Source organism: Nicotiana tomentosiformis, chromosome 4 (genome assembly GCF_000390325.3).
Source record: "Nicotiana tomentosiformis chromosome 4, ASM39032v3, whole genome shotgun sequence".
NCBI lineage: Eukaryota > Viridiplantae > Streptophyta > Magnoliopsida > Solanales > Solanaceae > Nicotiana > Nicotiana tomentosiformis.
Window position 1 is genome coordinate 81563810 of NC_090815.1, and position 5813 is coordinate 81569622.

Genomic DNA, 5813 nt, shown 5'->3' on the forward strand with positions numbered 1-5813 from the left:
AGGTAAAATAAACTTCCCTGAACATCTAGTCGGGGTCTGAGTTGAAGTCGGGCTCCATTCCTCACCTTCGAACTAATGCACACATCCATGCAGACATCTTCTTCTCAGCCTTTTTAGGGGTACACCCCACACTTATCTTTCTCGCTCACTGCGCCCTTCTCATTCTAACCCTTCACTTTCCACTCAACAATTGCAGCTGGTTTTTCCTTTTGTCCCCCCTTTCTACATTCATCTCAAAAGTCACAGTCTCCTTACCCACTCTAAGCATGAGTTTTCTCTCGTGTATATCTAATATAGCTCTACCCGTCGCTAAGAATGATCTTCCTAGGATGAGGGGGACCTCCTTAGTTTCCTCCATATTCATCACTATAAAATCCACAGAAAATACGAACTTATCCACCCGAACTAACACATCTTCCACTATTCCCTCGGGTATTATAGTCGTTTGGTTTGCCAGCTGCAAAGATATGGGTGCAGACCTTATCTCTCCAATCTCCTTATGTACTTTCCTATAAATAGATAGAGGCATTAAATTAATTGAGGCACCATAATCACATAAAGACTTATCAAAATTAATAGTTCCTAAAGAGCAAGGTATAGTAAAACTCCCTGGATCTCCACACTTTTGTGGGAGTTTATTTTGCAATATCGCGCTGCAATGCTCTGTGAGCTTGACCACTGAAGTCTCTTCTATCTTTCTCTTCTTTGTCAGGATTTTCTTCAACAATTTGGCATAAGCAGGCATTTTTGAGAGCACTTCTATGAATGGTAAGTTTACATAAACCTTTTTTCAGCACATCCAGAAATCTCCCAAACTACTTGTCCAGCTTTTATCTATATAGCTTTTGGGGAAAAGGTAAAGCAAGCATATGCTCGCTCTCATCATGTTCCTCCCTTCTTGAAGTTTTCCCCTTCTTATTTTTCTCAGCTTTTATCTGACCCTCCTTCTTTTTATCAACATCATTCTTCAGTTGCTCCACACTTTCTTTTTCAAGTATCACATATTTTTGGATCGGGGTGGGATCTTTCATCACTTGCCCACTTCTCAAGGTTACATCATTCACTGTTTTTTAGGATTTCTCTTAGTATCAGCATGGAGAGTTCCTGGAGCCCTCTCAGATAATACTGCTGCAATCTGTCTCACTTGTCTCTCCAGGTTTCGAAAAGATGTTCCCAATTCTTTGATAGCTGCTCCATAGGCGTCCAGCCTCTCATCTGTCTTGATAATGAAAGCTTTCATCAGATCCTCTAGACAAGGATGAATGTGCAGTTGAGGCTGAAATTACTACCTCTACTGATTTTGGTATGCTGGAGCTCCATGTCCCTGGGGTCTAGATGTATTTTGTTGTCAAGCATTCATATTACCCCCCCAGGAGAACTCCATGATAAACAAGGGTGCCTCTGACCCATTTCATTAAAATTGTAGTTTCCCACAAATTCACTTCCTCAGTTGAGGCTTGACACTCATGAGTAGGGTGTCCTCTTCCACATATATCACAAACTGTGTGAGGCTCATTTTGTATCGAGACTAAGGTCAGCTTTCTTATTTCTTTGGCCATAGCATCAAGTTGTACCTGCGTAGATGTGTTAGCATCACCTTGGTGAACACCGATTGATCTTCTTCTTTCAGCACTCTCAGAGGGCCATTGATTTGCATGTTCAGACTACTTATAAAGAATTATGACTATCTCCTCTGGAGTCTTCTTCATCAACGGGCCTCCGACTGCATTGCTCAATGTTCTACGTGAGGCCGATGTCAATCCATCCCAAAAGTCCTGGAGTTGTATCCAGAGTTCAATTCCGCTATGTTGACACTTCTGAACAATTTCCTTAAACCTCTCCCATTCTTCAAAAACAGTTTCAGTCTCTTTCTGGCATAAGTTATGGATTTCTCTTCTAAACTTGCCCGTCTTAGCTGATGAGAAATATTTATCAAGAAATTTTCTGGTCATATCCTCCGATGTTCTAATCGATCCTGTGGGTAAACTTCGAAGCCACTGTTTTGCATCATCTTTGAGTGTGAAGGGGAGTGCCCTTGAGTACACTGCATCTCGTGATACACCATTATATTGAAAAGTGTTTATAATCTCTTCTAAGTCCATTAGATGTGTATTTGGATCTTCGTTTGGCTTCCCTATGAAGACACAACAATTCTGAATGGTTTGAAGCAACCTTGCTTCAACTCAAAATTGTTAGCTGCAATTAGAGGTGGTCTAACACTTTATAAGCCTTGATTGTAGACCGGTCTAGCATAATCACCTAGTGGTCTCCCAGGCATGGGAGCTATATTTCCGAACTAGTCTGCTGCCAAGGGTTGATTCTGAGCAATTCTCCGACCCCTCTCTTCTTCATAGATGATATGTGCATCTCTAATAGCTGCTTCCTCAGCATCCCGTGTAGCTTTTTCTCGTTGTTGTGCTGCCTCCCTCGTAGCCAAATCTACATTATCATCACCATTTCCAGCCAAAGTTTCTTTGGTTGAGGAATGCCTAACCTTTTCTGATGTTTCGGTGAGATCTCTTTCCTTCCTCAGTTGTCGCAATTATTTTTCTATCTCGGGCTCGTATGGTAGAACTTCCTTCACAGAAGTTTTAGTCATGCACCAATCTTAACCTGTAACCTGCGCACAATCAAAGAACACCAATCGTAAAAAGGGAAAAAAATTAAATAAAAAGAAAAATATATTCCTGAATTAGCACTACAAACTACTTCAAACACTATTGATTGCCAATCCCCAGCAACGGCTCGAAGAAGATGACGATCTCGAAACACACACTTAAATTATGCTCGCTGATCAAATAAAGTATAGCATAATATCGTATCCATAGGGATTAGATTTAATCAGTATTCTCATAGTTTCTAGCTTGGTTGCTATCCAAGATGATCAGCAATTGAGATTTATATAATTTCTAACTATAATTAACTAGGAATCTAAAGCTATTGACTAATGACAATCGCACCAAAGATCAAGAAAAGAAGGTTATCAATGGGAGAAGATAAGGTTTTGATGGGATAGGTGCAAGATAATTATTTGGGATCTAACTCTAGATAATTCACTTCTAATGTTCAAGTGAGTCTCTCGAATTCACTCAATTATTAGTTCAAATGTTAGAAAAAACTCCTCTCTCGATTAAGTCTTAACCTTTCAAGATGAACCAATTTAAGCACGTGAAGATATGCAAGAATGCGTAGTGGATTGATCTTTAGGAGCACCTCTCTCGATTATCCTCCTAACTAGGTTTAATCAATGATTCAACTAGCCTCTTTTGATTACTAATAAGAATTAATGAACTCAACCAACAAAATAATGCAAAGATATCACAAGTTATGCCTCTCTCGATTGCATGAATAAGTGAATATAGATGCAACGATTAAATCATCCAAAAATGCTTCAATGCATAAAACTAGAGTTATAATCCACAAATAATCATCAGTACACCAAATCCATCAAACCCTAAAGAGAACTACTCCATAGACATGGAGAAATTCATCACAAATAAAGTTAAAGTATAGGAAAACATAAATTCAATCCAAACTCGGGTCTTGAGTGAGGAAAGAATGATGAAATCCGTATGCTCGTATTCTTCCAACTACTCCTTAACCTCCTTAGGTCGAATATGTGTCAAAAGTCTAGAAAATAACATTTTTCCATGTATTTATACCAAGTAGGGTCAGGCCAAGACGAAACCACCTTCTCCTAGCCGAAGTAGGACATTTACTCTGTAAACATTGCACAGGTGCACCGCATAGGGCAATGCGCCATGCGGGGCATTAGTGGGGAAATCCAGAGAACTAAGTTCTGACAGAAAATAGGAATTTGTACAAGCGCGGCACCCCATGCGCCGCGACAATGGGAAATTCTCAAAGTGCGGTTCAAACTTCAATCTTTGATGTCCAGACTTGGTCCTCGACCCCCGAACACGATCCTAGCTTAATCCCTTGGGCTTTTACTCACACTTCAAAACTCCAAATAGTTCAAATTAGCTCCACAATATCTACATAGATTGGAATCACTCCTATAAGGTATAAAATACACAATAAGTACAAAACACTATCAATTAAAGCACAAACATGAATAAAGTGCAGTGAATTAGAGTGCAATAAGTGACTAAAATACGAAATTATAGCCTACCATCCGAAGATGATACTGTTAATTGGTGGACTTAAAAAGATAAAACCTTTTTAAAAAATGTCACGCAGACAAAATAAAATTACGTGCCAGAGCGTGTGCCACACTTCTATGGGTTGGCAGCATGTTAGTGGGTAGAGACTATCATATTTCCAAGTTCAAAGGGTAATTAGGCCAACACAAAGTTTAGGTATAAACTGAATAAAAGTCATCTATTCTGCCAATTTGGAGTGTAAATGGATAACAACTATAAATGCAGAATAAAACAAATTAATTACCCTTAATGAAATTATTTTCTTAAATTCTTCGATAAAGCTAAATATTGTCCACATTCAAACTCGTTATACACGTGAAATACACTCATTTTATCTAGCTCTAGCCGTTAAGATGCCATATGTGCTAGGTCAACTGTCCAACACTTGAACGAGTAAAGGTGCCTAGATAAAACGTTGTGGAGTAAAAGGGAAGGAATGTCAAAACTAAACAAGTAGAGATCTCAATAACCTTATTCGGCCTTTGTTTTAAATACCACATGTTTCAAAGTATTTCTTTTTAAATTATTTCTCAATTTAAACATTGTCACATAAATTATTACGAGAGAGCATTATTTTAAGAGTTTGACGAAATGGAGGAGTTTGATATTTTTAATAAGATTGGTGTAACGACCCGACTTGTCATTTTAAGAATTAACATCCCGTTCGGTGACTTCAGGTCTCGAGAAGCTTCGCAATATGTATTATGACCCGCGGTGTGGTCTAGTTTGATTTTCGGAAGATTCGGAATTAAATTGAAAGAACAATTCTTATTTAGAAGCTTAAATGGAAAGAGTTGACCGGAGAGTTGACTTTCAAGCAAACGACCCCGAAATAGAATTTTGATGATGTCAATAACTTCTTATGGTGAATTCGAACTTAGGCATATGTTCGGATTTGGATTTGAAAGTCCGTAGGAGAATTCGTGTCTATCATTTTTATTTGTGTACACCACTGAGGGCTATAAGTCCAAATGTGACTTTTTATTACTCACTACAGTGAGTTTGGATGTGATTTCGGAATAATTGAATTAAATTTTATGAATTATATGCCCTATCGCGATGAGGGTTCATTATGTGTTGAGAAAGTTGTTTACGACATTTACTAAAAAGAAGAAAGAAAGAAAATTGAAAATTTCAGTTGGCACAATGTGCAAAATACTAGTGATTCGGAGTTGAGGACGAGATCCTCGCAATTTTTATATATGATGTGAAATATTTAAACCGGGCTACAAACCGCGGTGGAAGTTATATAAGGACGAGGTCCTTGTGGTGAAATTTTTTATGAGTTTAAATTCTTCCTTTATGAAATTAAATTTGTACTATAGTATAAATAAGGAGTCATGCTTGTTAGGCTTATTTGATAATTCTTGTATATTTTCTGTGCATATTTAGCCATATTCGTGCTGTAAATATCGAATTTTAGCCTATAAGATGAGTGCCCAGGTGGCGTTAAATGTGACTCGTTAATTCGGGTAAATATTTATGAGGTATACATGCCTCGCGTGTTATTGTCAGTGTTACGAAAAGTTGGAATGATATTTTGGTGAATATGAGATTAATTGAGGATGCTGAAATTAATTATAAACAGCTATTACGACCAGAGATGTGGTTATGGACATACGTATGATATGTGTTGTAACGACCCGGCCG

The 5813-nt window shown here is 38.1% G+C and overlaps 1 non-coding gene across 1 annotated transcript; it reads left to right on the forward strand.

The window, feature by feature from the left end:
* The first annotated feature begins 1797 nt into the window (after window positions 1-1797).
* On the forward strand, window positions 1798-1904 carry LOC117281534 (small nucleolar RNA R71). The gene has a single exon (XR_004512166.1). It is a non-coding gene; the product is annotated as a small nucleolar RNA R71 (small nucleolar RNA).
* The last annotated feature ends 3909 nt before the right edge of the window (window positions 1905-5813 follow it).